Here is a 23,911-nt window from a genome sequence, read left to right as displayed (position 1 = left end):
ATTGTTTTATTGTTTTACCATCGCACTGTTTATTGATACGGCTACACCGACTCACTGTTTATTGATACGGCTACTTCGACTCACAACCTTGGGGCTCCCGGACGACAGACTGGCTTGAAATACAGCCAAAGAAGCAGAGGAAACCGCTGAACTCCTTTAACTCTAACTACAATAAGATAAGTACAAGAACTCCCCCATGAATACCCTCCCACCCCAAGCTAAGGCTTAAGGAGGGAAAGGTAGGGAGGCTCCCTGAGCCAACAGCCTGGACACGGGATTTCCAAACTTTCCAAACTTTACCTCTACCCTTATTTCTACAATAAAATTTCCAATAAGGGAAGCTTTCAACTCAGGGAATGGTGTTCACAAGACAGAGATACAAAGAGCTGGGAATCCCCCTCACCAAAGCGGCTGAACCCCCTACAAAAGGAAGACAGGTGAAAATCTCACACTATTTTAAACCAAAAATGAATAAAATAAGTAATGATGAGAAACATCACCCCCACGAATGGTCCATAGACCGCACTAGGTACGAGGAGCTCAAGGAAATAGATGAAGAATGGGTGGGAGTCAATCTGGCAACGGAAATAAAACAAGTTACCATAGAAAATGAAACCTTTGTGAACCAACCGGGGCTGGAGCAGGAGCAGGAACAAGAGTCACGAGAGGAAAACTCAGTAATCAAGACAAACGAGCCCTCCCAAAGACCTAGGCCCGGGGGGAAGATGGGGTTTCACACTGTGGCGAATGAGGACTTGGAGGACACAAGAGCCCAACATCTGGACCTGGAATGCCTCCCCTACATACTTACAGGGCTATATAATGATCTGTTAAATGAACAGAAGTTGCAGATAGGCAGAGAACTGGGTCACATCAAAGACTTCTTCTCAGAATGCCTGGGCCTACTTACCACCTTAACTGAAATAACTAGGAGAATAGATGACGTGCATACGCATAAAGTTCTCTCTAGTACACCAAACAATAACAGCATTAAGGAAAATAAAACCCAACATGACGAGGAAAAAAGGAAAACATCTAGGATAAAATCAAACCAGAAAGGAAACTTATTTGACCCTAAGAAACCCCTCTTAAAGGGGAAGTGTCCCAGGAATAAAGAGAAGAAGCCCAAGAACGTAAAAATGGGAAGGAAGACAAAGCTCCCATCCCGAACACAGAAAACGAACTTCACAAGACTATTTAACCTATTAGAGAATTCAAACTCAACGAGCCCAGCTAGCCCAGTTCTGCCACCCCTTGACAAAAGCCGAAGCCCAAGCTCAAATAAAAACCTCCATAAGGCTGGGCTTTTCAATTCAACTGAGGAACTCCATAAGGCTGGGCTTCACAATTCAACAGAGCAAGTAGCGCTCCCGAATGGAACTGCGGGAAATCCAACGAAAAACCCGATCCCTAAGCAAGAAACTCCTCCTAAAACAAAATACTCTCGCAGAAATCTAATTCTAAATAAACAAAAACTTATCATCCTACCCGTATACACGCACAAAGATCTCCTGTCCCCAGCACAACAGAGAATCTATATTCTCAAGAAAACTGAATTAGCCGTCAGAGGGTTCGTCCCAGCAGAAAACATCATTAATGTTAAATTTCTGCCATCAGACAAGGACCTAAACAGAGTTGTGGTAACATTCAGAGACTGGCACACAACCAAACTAGTTTCAGACAATAAGGACAAACTGCAAAGGGTTGGATTGCAGGTGACTCGACTATTCGAAGACTCCAGTACTCCCACTCCTCTCATCGAAACAACCAAGACTGAAAAGATGAAAATAAAGCCGACAAAGACTATGATGGACAAGAACTGTAAGATGCTTCAATTAGAGGCAGATAAAGCCCCAAACCAGCTGGTTAAAAGACCAAAAACCCTATCACCAAACCACGTCCCAGATGAAAGCTCCAGTATAGCGAATGAAAACCGCTTCATAGCAACTATTGAACAAATAAATAAAGCTCAGGACGCGCTAATTGAAAGACTAGCATCCATAAGGAAATCTATTACCCTTCTAGTCACACCTGCCACCAGGGAATTTAACTTTGCAACTTATACCACAAAACCTTTATCCAACAGTGAGTGGATACTAAGACTATTCCTATCGCCAGAGGAACTGGGACCTACGGAACCATCTATAACAAAGAAAACAATAACACATCAAGCTGAAATAGCGGTTCCACCAGGCAAGAACGGTTCAATCTTTGTGGACAACCTAGGAACCCTAGACACCATTCACACGGATGACTGAAGTAAGGCCACGGGGGAAGGACGCCCCTCCGGGACAATAAAATATGACCAAGTACACACGGTGCCAAATTGTCCTATTACACACCCCAAAAGGGACATAATGAATGACAAATCTCAAACTGGCCACAAACATAGGTTTGATTGTCCCTTGAGATGCCTGCCAATCAAAAAACACAACCTGGCCACCTGTTCGTGGAACATCGCAGGGTGGGGAGCTAAAAGTAAAGATCCCAATCTAATGGACTTCCTCACTAAATTTGACATCCTGTTCATCCAGGAAACCTGGTCGATAGACGAGCTCTACCTGGATAATTACCATTCGTGTACAAAAAGAGCAACACCCAGGCAAAGAGGGGGCAGACCCAAAGGAGGCTTAGCCTTACTCTTCTCAACGCAGATACAAGCTAATATTACCCAATTACCCTCTAATGATGAATGGTCTGTAGCAGCAGTTTTAGATTTTGGACAAATCAAACTGCTATGCATAAACTTATACTTACCCACACATCGGCGGCAGGCTCAAGTAGAAGAACTATGGAAAGAAGTTGAAGCCCACGTGGTGCAATGGAGGAGACAACATCCGTCAGCCACGATATTACTAGCTGGTGACTTAAACGCAAGAGTGGGCCCCAGCGACAATGCCCTATATACACATTTTCACCAATTGCCTCCAGAAACGGAAATTATCCCACCCCTAATGATAAGATCATCCTACGACAAGACATGCAACATTGGAGGCTTACATCTAGCACAGATGGCCTACAGACAGAACCTACATATACTGAATGGGGCTATACAAGGAGATTACCCTGGTCAATATACATATTGGTCAGGACACAAATTGTCAGCGATAGACTACTGCATTGTTTCCCAGGATTTGATCCCTAAGATATCAAAATTCACTATTACAGCAAGACCTGAAAGTGACCATCTACCTCTATCCCTCGTGTGTGATCTACCCTTTGATCTGCCCAAACCACAACACAGATATCAACCAGATCTAACTCCTGGAACAGGGCTCAAGAAGATCAGATGGAACGAACAAGTGAGTGAGCGGATATCTAACTGGTACAAACCTGAGGAGAGCTACCGTCTCTCAAAAGCAATCATGGAAGGGTGCTTCGATATAGAGGAGAGCACCCCGAACATGATGACAACATATGAAATGCTTATACAAAAAATTCAAGAGTTTGTTGTAAAATCGAATTCCAAGTCTCCCTACCATAGGAAAACCTCTAGGGAGTGGTTCGATCATGAGTGCATAGCCTCCAGGAAATCATTGATCCATTCCTTTATATGTCATAAGGATAATCCCACAGAGGATAACAGACAAAAGATGCTTGAAGTCAAAAGAAGTTACAAAAAACTCCTGACACAAAAGAAAAGGCACGCAATGAAGTTATTATGGCAGCAACTGATAGAGGCCTCCAATTCCAATAACCCATCATTATTCTGGAGAATCGTTGCTGTACAACCGGATAGGGGCCTATCACAACTATCTTGCTGCATATCAATGAAAACCTGGGAAACACACTTTCATAATCTCTACGAGGAACCTAGCGATGAGTCCTATGCATTAGACATTCCGGAAGACCAGATACAACCATGGCCAGCAGTCTCAACAACAGAGACTCATCTGCTGATTGACCAACTAAAGAACGGGAAAGCCCCCGGAATTGACTGTATACCAGTGGAACTTTTTAAAACCAATGCATCCTGGTGGGCCCCCTTGCTAGCCTCTCTGTTCACATATATAGATAGAACCGCACAGATTCCATACGACTGGGGGATTTCCATCATTATTCCCATTTACAAAAAAGGCTCGAGGGATGATCCCTCCAACTATAGACCTATAAGCCTCCTGAACATAATAAGTAAATTATATGCTAAACACCTCAGCGAGAAACTGTGCGAATGGATAGAAAGAGCGAAGATTCTTGATGATGCACAGGCAGGATTTAGACAGGGGAGATCCACAATAGATCACTGCCTGATCTTACAGCACCTAGCGAAGAAATACACGTTGCATCATAATCACCACCTATTCACAGCATTTGTTGATTTTAAAGCAGCCTTTGACTCCATCTCAAGAACCCGACACTGGGACAAACTCAACAAATCATCCATAGACCGACATCTGCTACTACTTATATTCAAACTGTACAACAACACACGACTACGTATAAGATGTAGCCAAGAAGGTCAACTCTCTAATTTTATTAGAACAACAAAGGGAGTTAAACAAGGATGCATCTTGGCGCCCTTTTTGTTCAACATCTATATAAACTCCCTAATAGACCACCTACAAGGAGCGGATATACACGCCCCAAAATTAGCAGACAAAAAACTGCCTATCCTGCTCTATGCAGACGATGCGGTTATTCTGTCCCAGACTCAGAAGGGCCTCAAAAGAGCCCTTAACAGCTTATCCCAATACTGTAGAGGTGAGAAACTAGCAGTGAACTACCAAAAAACAAAAATCATGGTTTTCTCTAACAAAAGAAAAATATACAAATGGAAATTAGACAATCAGGAGATTGAACAAGTGACATGCTTTAAATATCTAGGAGTTATATTCCAAGCATCTAGGAAGAAGACTGCCCACATAAATTACAGCTCCTCCACAGCACAAAAAAGTACAACAGCAATTTTAAGATACCATCGTACAACGGGAGGAAATTTCATTCCTGCTACAATTAAACTATTCGCTGCAAAACCAATAGCACAAATACTATACGGCGCTCCACTCGTCTCCCTCTCTAATCTAGACCCATATGAAAAGATACAATCAGTTTTCCTTAGATCACTCCTGCAAACACCTAAATGCGTCCCAAACGCCGCCCTACGACTAGAAGCGGGCTTATACAGCATCAAAGCCAAAGTATGGATAAGAACCTTATGCACTTGGCTAAGACTTAACAACTCGCCGGTTGGACTACTTCCCCTGATGCTTCTTGACAAATTCCAATCTAGTTGGTTGAAGGGCACTCTCAGGAAATTGGCCACATATGGTCTCTCCCCAGAATATTTATTAAGTTTAGAAAGGGGAAGGGCCAAGAACATAATCAAAGAAAGACTCAAGGACAATTGAGCACCACTAAAATAGTTGGAATTAGGATGATAAGTGAGATCGAGGAAAATATAAATTTTTTGGAGAATTATTAATTATATTTAAACGAGCGGGACATAAGAATGCAAACAAGTTGATAAATTGCTGGCAAAAATTTATAATGATGTAAGTGGGAGTGGGAGACGTGAGGGAGTCCAAAGAAGTTATGAAACTATGTTATGAAATATGTTACATTGTTTACTAATTTTGCATTGGTATTTAAAAATCTCAATAAAATGTTGTTATTAAAAAAAAAAAAAAAAAGACTCAAGGACATTGAAGCCCAAAATGACTTTAATCAACTTCCGATAACTTATAAACTCCTATTCAATTCCCAAAGGCCCCACCTAGCAAACTATCTCAAAGTTCAACACAACGCTAAACACAGATGGGCATTTTCCAGGGCCCGCTTTAACGCTCTACCTTCAGCTCTCCTAGAGGGAAGATACAACAAAATACCGATTGAACAAAGATTATGTCCCTGTAACAGCAACGAAATCGAAACCATCGGGCATGTCATCTTATACTGCCCATTTTATCGAGACTCAAGAAAAGAGCTGATTGAGCCGATTCTGAGGAAAATACCTCATAGTACAGACAACACCTACATCAGACACCTCTTAGCGGGCAAAGAGCCCGAAACCATCAGGCCTGTGGCAAAGTACTGTTACATTGCAACAAGAATAAGACGAGCAATGATGTCAGTAACGGAGTCCAAATTGTAAACATCGAAGGAACGATAATAAACAGTAGTGACATTTGAACTGAATTTTTAAAACCTTAAAAGCCGAAACCTGGTTATAAATATAAGCACCAATTCTGTGAATCGGCCATATCTCCACTGCTATTTGTAGCACAATACTACTTATAATGTCATTTTATAAATTGCTTTCTGGTCATTGACCGTATTAAAGATATTTGATTTGATTTGATTACTTTGATTGGTATGCATAACCTTGTATTTTGCTTATCTGTGTATATATCTGTATATATATAATATTCTTTTCTATGAGGTTAAGTGGGAGACAAATGTGCCGGGAGCTGGCCAGAGTCCCGTTTTGCTACAATTTCTCTAGAGATTGTTCCAAGATGAGTACCTGTGAGCACACGTACACAGGTGTAACAAGAAAAAAACAGTTTAAATTCATTGAAATACCTGACATAATTTTACCCAGGTGAATATAAATTTGGCTTCATAGGTAAGACAAAAGACCTATCTAGTTTGGCATTCTGCCTCCAATAGTAGCTGCTGAGATGTGTTTGGGAAGTTCGTGAGCAGGACATGATGAATATAACCCTCCTTTGCTGGTCTTTAGCACCTGGTAACCCCAGAGATCTACTGACTGGGAGCACAGGGGGACCATTCTTAGCTGTTGTATCAAAAAATGTGCTTCTGCCTAACAAGTTTAGTAACTCAAACGCTGGTGATCATCACTGCATGCTGTGACAATTAAACTTAGTTCCTTTTGAAATCAATGGAACAGGTAATGATTAACTTATCCCACTGAGTTTGGGGAGACCTAAAGACGCAGGTGGCGCTGTGGGTTAAAGCCTCAGCGCCTAGGACTTGCCGATCGAAAGGTCGGCGGTTCGAATCCCTGCGGCGGGGTGCGCTCCCGCTGCTCGGTCCCAGCGCCTGCCAACCTAGCAGTTCGAAAGCACCTCCAGGTGCAAGTAGATAAATAGGGACCGCTTACCAGCGGGAAGGTAAACGGTGTTTCCGTGTGCGGCTCTGGCTCGCCAGAGCAGCGATGTCACGCTGGCCACGTTACCCGGAAGTGTCTCCGGACAGCGCTGGCCCCTGGCCTCTTAAGTGAGATGGGCGCACAACCCCAGAGTCTGTCAAGACTGGCCCGTACGGGCAGGGGTACCTTTACCTTTACCTAAATTCAGCTAGCCTATTAAGTTAATTAAGTTTATCCTGAGCTGATTGCCAGTTAATATCTTAGGCTGACTCTTCAGTTGTTGGGGGGTGGGATGAAAGAGAGAGAAATGTTTATCCCAATTACCTCTCCCTGTACCATTCACCACCTTCAATTTAGCACTGTGAAGAAATATTGGGATGAGTGGATGTTGCCAGACCAAGAGTGGGTGAGATTCCTTTATCTTAATATTAAGGTGAACAGCATTTTCTTCCATGTTGATGTAATAATAGGAAGGCGACAGGGCTAGGATAAGGTAGGGACATTTTAACAATGATAAAAAGTAGGAAAGGATCTGCAAAATAAAATTGGAGGTATATTTACTGCTCAGTGTGGTGGTACCAATTCTTTTGAACCTCCCTCCCAGCTGAGAAGAGAAAGGCTGGGAAGACGAAGACCTTCATTTCAACAGGCATCCTAAGTAGGTTTTCTGAAGTTCTGGTTTGTTTTAACTGATTTTATCTTTATTCTATCTTTTCAATCTTTGGACACGGGTGGCGCTGTGGTTTAAACCACAGAGCCCAGGACTTGCCGATCAGAAGGTCGGAGGTTCGAATCCATGTGACGGGGTCAGCTCCTGTTGCTTGGTCCCTGCTCCTGCCAACCTAGCAGTTCGAAAGCACGTCAAAGTGCAGGTAGATAAATAGGTACCGCTCCGGCGGGAAGGTAAACGGCATTTCCGTGCGCTGCTCTGGTTCACCAGAAGCGGCTGATTCATGCTGGCCACATGACCCGAAAGCTGTACCCTGGCTCCCTCGGCCAATAAAGCGAGATGAGCGCCGCAACCCCAGAGTCGGTCACGACTGGACCTAATGGTCAGGGGTCCCTTTACCTTTACCTTTACCTTTTCAATCTTACTGTCTATCATGTAGAGACTTAGGGAATATGGTGTAGAACTATAGCAGTCTTTTCATCAGTGCAAGCTTTCAGCTTGCCAGATGGTACAATATCCACTCTCTCCTCCCTACATGCTGGGGGTCATGTCCCCCAGCAAATTGGGGAGTGGTGTGGAGAGGGGCAGAGACCCCATTTCACTAGTGGAAGTCCTTGCATAGGCTTCTGCTAGTGGGACTCCTTAGTTGCACCTGAAATATATTTAGTCTGGACAAAGAGAGGCTAGAGTGGAATGATAAAAATGAATACTGTGACTCTTAGCTTGAGGGTCTTAACCTCCTCTGAATTCCACTAGTCTGCCAACTTTGTAGCCTGTTCACCTGGTGTTTGACCTTTGTTCACCTCCCTTTTGCACTTAGGAACAGTTTCTTTTCTCATACAGCTATAATGCAGTAAATAGGAAGGTGAGAATGATCATTGATCTCCACTAAATGGGAGAGCAATTACTGAAAAGGCCACATTTCAAAGCAATTTAATTTCCCTTTGGGAAGAAGGATGATCAGAAGGAGAGCACTATAGCATTGCATGTGACAGGGATGTATTGCCCAAGACAATTATACCTGCTTCTGGAAGGGAATAGGGTGTTAATAAAATAACAGAAAGTGAGGATCAAATAAATAAAAAGAAATCAATCTGTGTTGTTGGCAGGTAAGACAGTCTTCGTACTTACAGTAGCTTCCCAGAGGTTCTAAAGGTACACTTTTTAAAGACGAATTTTAAAAATTACTACCGATGCCTTAGCACTCAAATGGCTAACTTTATTCAGTCCTGTGACATGAAGCGTGTCCCCCTAAAGGAGATTCTGTGCTCCTCTTCTGTGTGTGGAAATCCGAACTGTGATCCGCTGAATTTATTCCCTCAAATAGCAAAAGATGCCACTGGGATGCTGTTTATGAAGGGTGATTTTGCTGCGCACACAGACCTTCCCTTTTAACTTCACTGGATTGTGCTATAAACCTCAATTTGGCCTCAGGAATAGCCATGCTTTGAGCACATTTCCCCTGCTCCTAGTAACCTTCTAGCTACTTTAATCCCGCTATCTTCAAGGAAGCCCGTATCGGCAATTGTCAGGCACTGACCGCTTTGATAAGTCACATTTTCTTCCTCTTCCACATCTAAGAAAGAAAATGCAGCTTTCTAAGATAGTTTAAAATGTCCACCTTCATCTCTTTTAAAAAAAACCCCCATGCTGTGTAGAAGAGCTGCTGCTTCTGAAAACACCTCTGAATCCATAATATGAGGCTCTTAATCTCAGGGTTGTGGGTTCAAGCCCCACGTTGGGCAAAAGATTCCGGCATTGCAGGGGGTTGGACTAGATGACCCTGTTGGTCCCTTCCAATTCTACAATTCTGTGATTCTATTGGACTGTTATAGTAGTAGCTGATTTCCAGTGCCTTTCGGGGATTCCTTTGTATATAATAATCGAGAAGTGTCTTCGCATATTTTCTGTCAGCGGGATTTGGTTTGATCAAGATTGCAATCCATTTCTGGTTGTTCACTGTAGCCCATTCTCTTCCCCCCTCTTGCCTTTTTTTCTCTTTCCCTTGAAGATAAGGAGGGACTGTTAATGTGCCAGTCTTGGCTGATAAAGCAGCTGGTGCTTACAGCACCGGCAGAATACGATAAACATGAGGCAATTAGCATTACTCCTTTCAACCTTTAAATGGGTTGAAGGTACCATTATGAAGATACAGGTTGGGTGGGTTCTTTGCTTCAAATGGTTCAAGCTGCGCAGACTTTAGAAAATGCATCTTTTACGAGAGTAGCTTTCGACTGTAAATCTGCACATCACAACAAAGAGAGTGCATAGGGTGGTATCTAATGCAGTGGCGACAGTTGTATATGTATGTAGTTTTCATTCATGGGTAAAGTCAGAAAGAATAGTAAACATTGCAGCATTAAGTCTAGAGTCAGTTTTAACCACATTCAGCTGGAAATGCTTTTAAAAGCAAAACAGCCTTATTCATCTAAGGGAAACTCCGTAGGAGAAGAAGTCTAATGTTCCAAACAATGATTTAACCCGTGCGCCCCCATATGGAATCCCTCTTGGTGTTGGTACATAGAATAGGTTGTCCTGTCCAGATCAGAGAACCTGTGGAGGAATACATGGGATTTTTATACTCTGTTTTATGTCATGCCATAAATGGCGTTCAGAATTGTTTTTGTTGATGTTCATCTGTCTTGGAAGACTATAGAGTGAAGTCAAAACAGCTGCTTTAGCACCACCAAAGTGATCTCCCCGGGTGGTCCAGAGCATGGGTAGGCAAACTAAGGCCCAGGGGCCAGATCCCGCCCAATCGCCTTCTAAATCCTGCCCACGGTCGGTCCGGGAATCAGTGTGTGTTTACATGAGTAGGATGTGTCCTTTTACTTAAAATGCATCTCTGGCTTATTCGTGGGGGCTGTCTGGTGTTTTTACATGAGTAGAATGTGCTCTTCTATTTAAAATGCACCTCTGGGTTATTTGTGGGGCATAGGAATTTGTTCATTCCCCCCCCCCAAAAAAAATATATAGTCCGGCCCCCCACAAGGTCTGAGGGACAGTGGACCAGCCCCCTGCTGAAAAAGTTTGCTGACCCCTGGTCTAGAGGAAAGCAGAACAATATATTTGGCTGCAAGCTTGGCTGCAGAAGTTTCTTTAAGGAGGTGTACAATGTCCCATCCAACCACCTGAGAAGACTGCACTCTAGATTTGTTCAGGGCTTATTCCTGAAGGTATCCTCCAAGGCAGCAGAGGTTTAGGATCAGAGTTTTCCTTCTCCTAGATGGGCTATCTTCCCAGGTTGACAAGCCCCATCTGCCCCTCACTTCCCTCTACAACAAGACCTCTTTCTTGGTCATGGGACCCACTATTTGTCTAGTCTGCTCAAATGGCTGGAACCTTTCTTTGCATTGCTAAGGAACTCTCTAACTCAAGGGTTTGAGACCCATTGGCTACCCTCATCTGGTTTAGACAACCAGTCAAAGCCATTCCCAAGGTGTGGCCACTGTCACATGCTGACAGCTTCTAGGAGCCATAGGTGAGAGCTGAGTGCAGGGTGGGGGAACCAAAGATGGACAAACTATCCCAGAAGGAGCACAACATGTCCCCCACCAGAGGTGCTACCCCTCCCTTAACACCCCATACCCCCTCAGAATTGTTTACATGCATGATAAATGCATTGCACCGACTTCTCTCCTTTCAATCTCCAAGGAATTTCTTTTCCCAAAGCTAACCTAGCATTCTAGGCTCTTTCTTTCCACAAAACTGGCTCAGTGGAAGATCACCGCTGGAAAACAATAGATAGCCAAAATAAGAGTGAATCTGATTAAGTGGGAGCCCTTAGGATTTTAGGAGTCTCTATTTAGGGGTGAGAACATGTATGTAGTGATTGTTACAGAGAAATTGTTATATTTCTGTGACTTCTCACCATTATGTGTGTTTAACATTGCTGTTCATCAGTTATTCAGGGTCAGCTTCTGTGAGTGGAAATGTAAAATACCTTGGTTACCTTGGTCCTCGAAATGAATCCGTTCCAGGAGTCCGTTGACTCCTGAAACGGTTTGAAAACCAAGACACAGCTTTTGATTGGCTGCAAGAGCTTCCTGCATTCAAGCGGAAGCTGCGGAAGCCGCGTTGGATGTTCGCCTTCTGAAAAATGTTTGCAAACCAGAACACTTTGCAGCGTTTGGGAGCCGATTTGTTCATGAGCCAAGCCATTCAAGTACCAAGGTACCACTGTACTATGAACTTGTTGTCAGTGTGGATAGAGGTCATAAAAACAAGACCAAAATCACAACAGAGTGAGTGCATAAACGTCTCACCTTACCCACAAAAGTTGTGAGCTGCTGCTTCTTTCCCTTGGCTATTAATCAAAGAGACTGACTCCTGTTGCTGTAGAATTGCTCCCCATCCTTTTATGACCTATGAGGCCACTGGATGAGACTGAGATCCTGTGAAGATGCGAGGGTGTCCTTTATGTTATGTGGACAAAGCAAGATATGGTTCTTTCTCTTGCCTGAGGCTTTTGAGCTCCTTCCTGCCTTCTTGTTGTTGTTTAGTCGTTGAGTCATGTCCAACTCTTCGTGACCCCATGGGCCAGGCACTCCTGTCTTCCATTGCCTCCCGCAGTTTGGTCAAACTCATGCTGGTAGCTTCAAGAACACTGTCCAACCATCTCGTCCTCTATCATCCCCTTCTCCTTGTGCCCTCCATCTTTCCCAACATCAGGGTCTTTTCCAGGGAGTCTTCTCTTCTCATGAGGTGGCCAAAGTATTGGAGCCTCAGCTTCAGGATCTGTCCTTCCAGTGAGCACTCAGGGCTGATTTCCTTCAGAATGGAGAGGTTTGATCTTCTTGCAGTCCATGGGACTCTCAAGAGTCTCCTCCAGCACCATAATTCAAAAGCATCAATTCTTCAGCTATCAGCCTTCTTTATGGTCCAGCTCTCACTTCCATACATCACTACTTTTACTATATGGACCTTTGTTGGCAAGGTGATGTCTCTACCAGTCCCCCAAAGGCAACAAGGCGAAGAATCTTTAAGCAGAAAGGCACAAAGGATGCTTCACTTTATCACCAGCCGCCACAAACTGCAGAGAATTTAGCTCTGGTTGTTTCTCTTCAGCAAGCTGTCCTCTCTGCCAGCTCCTGCAGGATGAACAGTAGTCCCCAGCCAGGATTCTATCCCACCCTATTTTGAGACTTGAGAAAGAAGCTCTTAGGAGAACGGTGTATTTCAAAGCATTTTTAAATCTGCAATATGCATCACGACAAACTCTTGCAGGGAGAAAAAATAAAAATGATTTAGTATGTTAATGTTGGTACATCATCAGTGTCTGTTCCAGTTTGCGGATAGATAGACCATATCCCATGCATGTTCAAATAGCCATGTTTAGGTTACTAAGATGCAGGGAATGTACATAAAAATAGAAAGATTTAATGTAAGGAGGAGAAAACAGCCCTTTAACTGCTTATATTTCGTTAATGTTTTCATGGCCGCATAATATTTCACGGGTCTTATTTTGATGAAGCAGATTAAAGAACGGAAGCATGGATTTCAAACATTGATCCTGCATTCTGTGAGGCGTTAAGTCTAGCCTCATTTTCCACTGGGAATTAAATGGCCCACACTTTGCAGTCTAAATTAGAATTATTATTTTATTTTATTTTCTCTAAAAAAAAGGACAAGGAACTGCTCTGAAAACAAAGCCTGATTCAGACTCTATTAATCATTATGCTGCGTCTCGTGCTTACTCTGTGCCAATTGCTTTGAGTCTAATTTGATGAATTGGCTTTAGCAGTTTAAGTCTCAACTTATGCCTAGCAAGAATGGCAAAGCCATCCTTTTTGCTACTCCCTGACAAAGCCCCTCGATGCAAAGTGGTTTAAGAATTAGAAATAATAAATGCAGAATTATTCCACGGCTCTAAGGACTGACCAAACAGCACATAGGTTACTGTGTGGCGGGGTGCAAGTTGTAATCATTCCAGTACAGTTGTACCTTGGAAGGCGAACGGAATCTGTTCCAGAAGTCCGTTCGACTTCCAAAACGTTCGGATACCAAAGCACTGCTTCCGGTTGGCTGCAGCCAATCGGAAGCCGCAGAAGTCCTGCCGGCTTCCAAAAATAGTTTGCAAACCGGAACAGTCACTTCCTGGTTTGCGACGTTCGGGAGGCAAAACGTTCAGGAACTAAGCTGTTCGAAAACCAAGGTACGACTGTATTTCCCTTCCCCCGGACAGAGAGCAGTGGTGGCTCTAGTAATCAGAGCCTCCATGTATACCTGTGAATGTCAGGTAGTCGAAGGTAAAAGATGAAGGGTGTTGCTTTTATGCCTTCCCAGAAATATTCAGCTGACTCAAATTAGCTTTATGATCTGGTCCACCAGGACTCTTCTTGCATTCTTAATACAAACAAACTTGTGCGACGCTCTTCTACTTTGGCAGCACTCATGGGTGGGTTAGCATCTTTTTAATTTCCCTTCTTTCTTTTTTTTCCCTTTTCCTTTTTCCAAAGGCTATGCCAGTTGGAAAAAAATGGCTTTAATGCTTTAAGAACATGTTAGATAATCAAGCAGCTGCGATAACTGTGATTTGGAAAGCTTTTCAATAAAGTCATACCTCAGGCTGCGAACGTGATCTGTTCGGGAGGCACGTTCGCAACCAGCAGCATTCGCAGCCTGAAGCGCCGCATCTGCGCACACGCGTGACACGATTCGGCGCTTCTGCGCATGCGTGTGACATCATTTTGTGTTTCTGCGCATGCGCGAGCGCCGAAACCCGGTAGTAACCCGTTCCAGTACTTCCAGGTTAGGCGCAGTGCGCAAACTGAAAACGTGTAACCCGCAGCGTTCGTAACCTGAGGTATGACTGTAATTGTTTTGATACTTTTGCCCTGCATTCCTATTTTTGCTCTGCTTCTCTGTGATAAAATTAAACTTACGGAAATATAAATCTTAGCGAAAACCATGTTAACAATAAAGCAAAATAACAAAAAAGCAGGTTTAAAAAAATTCATAAAAAATATATCTCCGTCACAGCAGACTTAGAAGCATTTTTTTTTTATGATAAATGTTTGGTGTCATTTATCAACATATGGTTCCTACATAAATCTCTCCAAAGCTGCTTGCAGGCAGTATTGCCCGGAAAGGGGTAGATGTTGGTGTCTGTGTTTCTGTATGCCAACTGCTTGATCAGATGCAAATGTTCTGCTCTAATAACGTAAATTAGCCCTAGAAACGAACACATTGAAAATTAACCCTTGCAAGAATTGAAAATAAGGGACCTTTGTCATAACTGCCCTCACAGCTTCAGCGTAAAACTGGTGTTGGAAAAGTATCCTCGGGATGCCAAATGGTGAGACATATGCTCTTTAAAATGCCTGTGTTCTCTTAATCGACACGCACATGTTCGTTTATAGCAGTTCCTCTCTGAAGCAGTTACCGGCACAATCCTATGCAAATGAAGATAAATGCTTCTCCCACAGCACTGCAGGTGACCAACAAATTGCTGGTAATTCTGCGGGGGGGGGGGGGGGGGGCTTTTCACATTTTTATTCATGTTTTAATCTTTCTTTCAAACATTGTACACTCACCTGCCAAAATACAAAAGGGAGGTTGCATGCTTTACACGCTAATCATATTTCAATTTCATTGGGAATATTCACTCCAGTTGCTACAGTGCTGCAGTATTGCGGTCTTAGTCCATACCAGTGGTGTCACTCTGAAGTTATTATTGTCAAGCCAGTGCACACCACAGCCCTCCAACAGCCCCCACCCAGTGTCTAGGTATAGTTTGAATCTAGAGCAGATAGCAAGTTAGCTTAAGAGCAGGCAGTAAGGAAGGAATCGTCTTATCTTTTTTTTTAATGAATATTTATTGGCATTTTCAAAAACCACACAAAAACAAAAATAGACAAAAAATAACAGAAATACAAAAATCCAAAACTTAAAAAAACAATTAAAAACACATAAAATTTCAGTTACTTATTTTCATTTAACTTGTTTCTCAGACCTCCTCACACCTCCCCTTCTTGTATTCCAATTTAAATTATTAACTCAGCAAATCCTTATTACTTATAGGAATCTTCTTATCTTGGCTAGCAGTTAGAGCTCTGTTGCCACGTTGCAGGTTGACCACTTATGTCAATATGGTCAATGACCACCCAGCTACAGGGGAGTCCACATAACGTTACATTCAATGAATATACAATCTGTGTACACATATAGTTGAGCTGCGCACTCAGTCAACACTTGGGCTGTCTAGTATTCACAGGTGTGCTGCTAGCAGAAGGAAACGGCTTCAATGCACTTACAAAAACATGCTGTTAAAGTAATTCGCCTTTGCCGACAATGAGGCGTGCTGGGTCTGTTATCCTTTCTTAAACAGTTCCCTACTAAGACCGGCGTTCAGTGGAAAGAGTTGGGGCAGAACGTCGAACATAACTTTACTGACTTCATTTTCTCGCTTTTGACTGTCAAGTGTCTTCTCTCGTTTTGGTGCATAACACTTGACCCAGAAAGGGGAGAGTTGCAGGGAAATGAGCAAATTCTTCTCAGTTTCTAGGCATACGGTAGATGGCTGCTGTTGCTCCAGTGAGAATGTTTCCTTAGCAAAAGAAAGAAATAAAGAGAGAGATTTGGCTTTAGCTGTAGTTCACTTAGTCTTATGTTGAATCTGGAGTGCTATTCGTGTACTTTGGGGTATTGTTTAGCTGGGGATTGTTGATGTTATAGGCATTATTTTTTGTATCTTTATTGTAGATCTTAATTATGATTTTTGTGGAAATTGTTTGGTTGGTGCATTTTTTTTGATGTTTTATTTATGGCTACTTTTGTTGTTGTAATTGTGTATATTTTTGTTGTGTCCTAAGCCGCCTTGAGCATGGTTTGAACTATGGAAAGGCCGCATATCAACAAAATTATATATGTATGTATACTTCTTTCATGACTTTTACCATATTCAATGCACTGAAGTTTCAATGTTGATGATTACTTGTTTCAAATTCACTGTGCGGCACTCTGGAAACCCTTCAGGGTTGAAGAATGAGGCATGAATACATGTAAATACATTATACAATCAGTGTAACATAGTAAGCTGCCTAATATTGAATCAGACTACTCTGTCAATCTAGCTAAGTTCTGCTTACTCTGAGAGTGGCTCTTCAGGGTCTGAGGCAGAAGTCTTCCACACCATCAGCTACCAAATCACTTTTTAACTGGGTGCAGATCATATGCTCCCCTACTGAGCTATGTCGTAGGCTTGCCACATGTCTGGAATTTCCCAGACATACATGTAATACTGCAGAAATCGGCTAAATGTCTAAATGTTGGTTACTTGCAAAAAAAAAAAAAAAAAAAGTATCTCCACAACTTTGGGCAAACCTAAAAAAAAGTTCAATAACTTTGCCCCCTAAAAGCTGAATTTTTTTTTCTCCCCCCCCCAAAAAAAATAAATAAATCATTGGGTTGAATCCAGTGAAGAAGATTAGATCAAAGTATACTTCCATGAGCTGGAGAGCATGGTTGATACTTTCTGTCATGATGATTATAAAAACACTCATCCTGAAACTCAAATATATATATGGGATGCGGGTGGTGCTGTGGGTTAAACCACAGAACCTAGGACTTGCCGATCAGAAGGTTGGCGGTTCAAATCCCCGCGACGGGGTGAGCTCCCGTTGGCTGTTTAAAAAATAATAATCATGATATCATGAATATGTTTTTTAAAAAATAATATTAAGTCTTCTGGTCTGTTCGTCCCATAGCCTGAACCCAGCTACTGTGTGGTAATATGATGAAGAGGTAATATGCAATATGGAAAGTAAAAAGGAACAGCTATTGTAAATGCCTGGTGCCTTTTTCAACACAGGGGAGCAACTCATGCTTTGGAGAGTATGGTTCTGGGGTTGTGGCGCTCATCTCGCTTTATTGGCCTAGGGAGCCAGTGTACAGCTTCTGGGTCGTGTGGCCAGCATGACTAAGCCATTTCTGGCGAACCAGAGCAGCTCACGGAAACGCCGTTTACCTTCCCACCGGAGTGGTACCTATTTATCTACTTGCACTTTGATGTGCTTTCAAACTGCTAGGTTGGCAGGAGCAGGGACCGAGCAACGGGAGCTCACCCCGTTGCGGGGATTCACACCACCGACCTTCTGATCAGCAAGCCCTAGGTTTAGTGGTTTAGACCACAGCGCCACCCACGCTGTAAATTTGTATTAAGTAAAAAAAACCCAGTATCTACAACTGTCAGTGACAAATGTTAGATACACCTTGAACGTGATTCACTAAAACTAAATGTGAAAAATTGCTGTGATGCTGGACTGAGCAATAATTCAATAGAATTCTGTCTCTGTTAGATCTTTAACAAAATTAAGTTAAGCGTATTGTGTTTAAACAGAGGCTTTGATCCAGAATTTGTATGACCAGAAACCGGATATTTGCAAGACTTCACCTCCCACTTGAAAACACACACATACACATATACACAAATACTCTCCCTTCCTCCCCCAAACACTAGGAGACCTTCAGGAAATGACTGAGAAGCAAACTGCCTCCATCCAGTCTTCTCCAGTTTTCCTTCCTGCTACAGCCCCAGCATATCATATCCCAGGCCTTTCCTGATAGTCTTCCACCCTCTGAGAGAGGTTTTTTAGTGGGCTGGAGAGGTGGAAAAGCGTAGCTGAGCAAATGGCTTCTGCTCATGCAAACACTGGATTCAAGCCAGAATAGTCCATTGCAATTAATATTTGCAGTACTTGAAAATAGTCATTTTCCAAAGATATATCCCCTTAAGTCTCATTAGATCATGCTCACCATCTTTATTTTAAAACATTTGTTTTTAAAAAAATTTAAGAATCTCGTACGCCTAGGGTATGGGGGAGTCATTAGAGTGGCTTAATTCAACATATTTATCAAGCCATTTAGCTGCAAATTTAGCAACGGCTAAAAACAAATTTTAACAATTTTGCAGAGCATCTGCTTATAAAATGGCAATCACATACCAGTTTCTTACCCGCTTTGGTGTTTTAGAATAAAAACAGATTTATTGCAAGCATAAACATTTGCTATGAAATTCTTCTCATAACAGCACAGAGGAAATGCATGCTACAGGTCTTCTTTAAAAATTCAAAACAAAGAGACGTCCTATGCATTTGGAAAGCTTTAGCTTGCATTCATGACTCCACATGAAATTTGTGAATTTGACTATCTGTGCTACTTCTTGTGCAAGTACTCCTGCTGTTGGCTTCCTTTTATTCTCTCAGTAACCCGGAAACAGCTAAAACAGAAATCACATTGTATGTAACTTGCATGATGGTTCTTCGAAATGTTTTGGATCAAAGGGGGGAAAGTGTCTAAAGCTTGCTGTTAGAAGCTGATTTGACCACTTCACAGCCTTCACTGCTAATAGCCAGGAGGTTCAGGGGCTCTACTGAATGGGGTAGGCTTTGAAATAGGGGTCTGAGGGAAAGGTCCCACCCCTCAAAAAATCAGACAGAGGCAACTTCTTCTGATGACTCCTGCTAATGGTATTTGCCTCCACCAATTTTCCAGAAACCCTGGTCTTCCACCATGCCAAAGCCCATCCCACACATGAGGGTCCCTTTCTCCAGGGTGGGGTTTTTTTGGGGGGTGGGCACCTTTCACCAGCCCTATATTATACATGCATTTCTATGGCTCCAACCCAATCGGTACAACCACATTAAAAAAAATAGTTTAAGTGCCAAGCTTCTGTAGTTTCATGCAAATTTACCAAGTACTTTAAGCCTGTCAAAAGATATATTAAACTGCCACTGGACCAAATGCAGAATTCATCATGCGAAAGGCTGGGCTGGATGAATCCCTAGCCGGAATTAAGATTGCTGGAAGAAATATCAACAACCTCAGATATGCAGATGACACAACCTTGATGGCAGAAAGTGAGGAGGAATTAAAGAACCTTTTATTGAGGGTGAAAGAGGAGAGTGCAAAATATGGTCTGAAGCTCAACATCAAAAAAACGAAGATCATGGCTACTGGTCCCATCACCTCCTGGCAAATAGAAGGGGAAGAAATGGAGGCAGTGAGAGATTTTACTTTCTTGGGCTCCATGATCACTGCAGATGGTGACAGCAGCCACGAAATTAAAAGACGCCTGCTTCTTGGGAGAAGGGCAATGACAGGCCTAGACAGCATCTTGAAAAGTAGAGACATCACCTTGCCAACAAAGGTCCGTATAGTTAAAGCTATGGTTTTCCCAGTAGTGATGTATGGAAGTGAGAGCTGGACCATAAAGAAGGCTGATTGCCGAAGAATTGATGCTTTTGAATTATGGTGCTGGAGGAGACTCTTGAGAGTCCCATGGACTGCAAGAAGATCAAACCTCTCCATTCTGAAGGAGATCAGCCCTGAGTGCTCACTGGAAGGACAGATTGTGAAGCTGAGGCTCCAGTACTTTGGCCACCTCATGAGAAGAGAAGACTCCCTGGAGAAGACCCTGATGCTGGGAAAGATGGAGGGCACAAGGAGAAGGGGGCGACAGAGGACGAGATGGTTGGATAGTGTTTTTGAGGTTACCAGCATGAGTCTGACCAAGCTGCGGGGGGCAGTGGAGGACAGGAGTGCCTGGCGTTCTCTGGTCCATGGGGTCACGAAGAGTCGGACACGACTAAACGACTAAACAACAACGGACCAATTTTAGTAAATTCTGGGTTGGATTCTAGCAACATGTTGACAGGAAGAGCTCACTAGCATGGTGAAGTGACCAGATTATTGGGGTTTAAAGGGCTCACTAGCATGGTGAAGTGACTAGATTATTGGGTTTTAAAGCGAGGAATCCAGTTAACAATGAACGTGCATCAGTATGTTATTTTCAGATATTACACTGCCAGTTTGGGTTGTTCTGAGGCTAAAACACACCAGTGTGAGGAAAGACAACAAAATTAAATTGTAGGTGTTGCTTTAAAATAAAACAGAATGGAAAATAAAGATGGCTGTGTATGTGTATGTAACAGTGGTTCTACTACTCAGTTTTAATTAAACATTCTTGGTTGAAACTGCCACTTCATTTCCTCTATTTGAAGAGATGCAGATGTATGAGTTACTCATGCAGTAGGAGTTTGCAAGTTGTCAGTTCATTTAGACTAAACTTGTATTGAAACGCAAAATCTGTCAGCTGTTAAAATCACTGTTTAGTAGAGACACAGGCTGTGTAAGCATGCCCATTTACTCTGGCTCCAGTGCGCTCTTGCTGCTGGCTTTTCAATTGATGATGCAGAGCTTTCCTGTAGTTTCTTGAGAAATACAGTGGTACCCCGCAAGACGAATGCCTCGCAAGACGAAAAACCCGGTAGACGAAAGGGTTTTCCGTTTTGGAGGTGCTTCGCAAGACGAATTTCCCTATGGGCTTGCTTCGCAAGACGAAAATGTCTTGCGAGTTTTTCTGACTTTTCCCCCCTTTTCCCGCTAAGCCGCTAAAAGCCGCTAATAGCGCTAAGCCGCTAAGCCGCTAATGGGCTTGCTTTGCAAGACGAAAAAACCACTAGACGAAGAGACTCGCGGAACGGATTCTTTTCGTCTTGCGAGGCACCACTGTACTGCTGTTTTTGATACACTTTCCCTCAAACTAAACTTCAATCTGAAAGGAAAACTTAAGCTACATTTACTTTGCAGTTAAGCTGAGGTGTGTACATTTCAGAAAGTCAATGTACATGTGTGGATGACAGCTCAGACACAGGTGACAGGATCGTGAAAAGGGGTTGGAGGAGTTGGTGACCACCTCTCTGGTGTGTACAACAACTTGAAACTCAGTGGAGGAGAACCACCTCGCTGTGTTTTCTGCCACTAATGTGTACATAGCCATGGAGAAATCTAAGTTAAGCAATTGCATCGAAGCAGAATATTCAGACTGAAAACTTGGCCTGAAATTTCGTCTCTGGTAAGAATATAACAGCAGAACAGTTGTCAACCTGAGTGGCCACTTAGTCCTTGTGGTGAATAATGTTGACTATGATTTCTGGAAAGTTCTGTACCTCAAGGGTGGGAAAATAGGCAGCAGACTTGCAGCAATCATGCAGTTTTGTATGTAATCACAACTTTAACCACATGCCCCATTAGCTTTATTTAGTCATGATTTCTTTATGTGTGATTGCTGTTGATAAATATTTTGCAAAGTTTGAGAGGTGGATGTTTGGTGGAAGATAAACAGAAGTGCAAAGATAACTCTGTGACAGAAAACATGAGAAATGATTAAATTTAATGTGGGTCAAATACATATCTTATCCTTTTCTGCAAAGGAGATTTAAGAATTTTCTGCAGTCCGGCTACTTTTGATTTCTTCAAAAAAAAGAGATACATATTGTTCATATACATTTTTCTAGAGGCCAAGCATTAATTAAAGGTAAAGGTAAAGGGACCCCTGACCATTAGGTCCAGTCATGCCTGACTCTGGGGTTGCGGCACTCATCTCACTTTATTGGCCGAGGGAGCCGGCGTACAGCTTCCAGGTCATGTGGCCAGCATGACTAAGCCGCTTCTGGAGAACCAGAGCAGCACACGGAAACGCCATTTGCCTTCCTGCCAGAGCGGTACCTATTTATCTACTTGTACTTTGATGCGCTTTCAAACGACTAGGTTGGCAGGAGCAGGGACCAAGCAACGGGAGCTCACCTGGTTGCGGGGATTCGAACAGCCGACCTTCTGATTTACAAGTCCTAGGATCTGTGGTTTAACCCACAGTGCCACCCGCGTCCCACCATTAATTAAGGCACTAATAGAATGTTCTGGGTTGTATCCAATTCTGTGCATGCAGAATTCTGTTCATGTAACAGGACTTCTCCTTCCCCTCCTCTCCCTGCACGCCCTCAAAAACAGCTCAGAGGCATCCTCCAACCTTCTGGAGCAAATTATGACGTGCTTGGAAGGGAAGAGGATGGGAATGTTCGGTCATAGACTCATAGAATTGTAGAGTTAGAAGGGACCACGAGGGTCATCTAACCTAACCCTCTATGTTTATAGAAGTCTGCTGCACTAAGGGAACAGCAACACTCAATATGACCCTATAGGTTTGCTTTGATATACTTGTTCTAAACTCCCCATTCAACATCCCACGCAAGCAAAACTTAACAGCCTTTATAGCAATTCTGGAGGACGCTTATCCATTTGAGTTGTTGAAACAGATGTTTAGTTATATTGTGCTGGGTCCAAACTTAGTAGACTCATTAAAATCAACAGAATTTGGTAGTTCTGACTAATTTAGGTCCAGATGCTTTCAGGGGGTTCTGTTCTAATAATGACTAAGTCCAGCCCTTTGTCCTGAGCACCTTTGGTCTTGTATGCTCATCTTCAAATTAGTTGTTGCAGTAATCATCCAACTCTTCCTCAGACAGTCATCATCCTCTGAACTTAATTCCTGGTTTTCATAGTTTGGGAGTTTGCACAAATCCATGCACATAAGCCCATTTCTCAAGCAGACACATTTTGACAGCTCTCACTTCTTGGTGAAGCTGGAGGTTAGTGATAGATCAGGTTCTGATAGATGCTTCACCTACTTTTGATTTTGTGCTGCTTCTTGACAATTGCTCCATCCTTCGTTGTGGCTCAGGGCCATGTCCGTGTCCCCTTCCTCCTCTCTAGAGGTAGTGAGGGGTGGGGTTATAACACAAATAACAAGCAAATGGTGGTGGGGATGAAGTGTTTGGTTGTGGTTTGTGATATAGAAATATGGATATTGAGCATAGGTTGGCACACAATAAGTCATGAAGTGTACCAAGTGCTCATGGTGCATCCAGGTAGATAAAGTGAGAAAACAGTGAGCACATTTGTAACTTGGATGCGTTTCCAAACTTGATTCAACCCTGGGATACTTTCCTGTAAGTGCGCTGCATTGGTCCAATCTAATTTAAGATAAGGAGCACGAGGATTTTGCATGCTTGTGGGCATAGTGCCAGTCTCAAGGCTCTGAACTAAGGAGAACTGGCATCCCACAGTTGAGCCCATGTTCTTCCTTGCAGTCCTGTGGAGCGCTTTAGGTAATGCCCGTCCTCTGATACTGCTTCTCTCCCAACTCCCAGCCCAGATCTGGTACTTGGGATAGGCTCTGTTCATCGTCAGTGAGAAAGCATGGTTGTGCATAATGGCTGTGTTTCTGTATGTTTTTTTGTTTTCTTAATCTTTATCAGGGCTTCCTATAGTGCATTTCATTTCTATTATTTTAGAATAATAGAACTTTGAGAAAACTAATCTAGCCAAAGTTGCCTTTCTCTAATCACAGT

General features: G+C 42.9%; 1 protein-coding gene across 7 annotated transcripts in view; it reads left to right on the top strand.

The window, feature by feature from the left end:
• Positions 1–23,911, top strand: part of CTNND2 (catenin delta 2) — a 528,002-nt gene that overhangs the window by 372,746 nt on the left and 131,345 nt on the right. The window lies entirely within an intron of this gene.

The sequence above is a fragment of the Podarcis cretensis genome (assembly GCF_951804945.1).
Source record: "Podarcis cretensis genome assembly, chromosome: 7".
Lineage (NCBI taxonomy): Eukaryota > Metazoa > Chordata > Lepidosauria > Squamata > Lacertidae > Podarcis > Podarcis cretensis.
The sequence above is the reverse complement of the archived record's forward strand: the minus strand, read 5'-3'. Positions and strand labels throughout refer to the sequence as shown.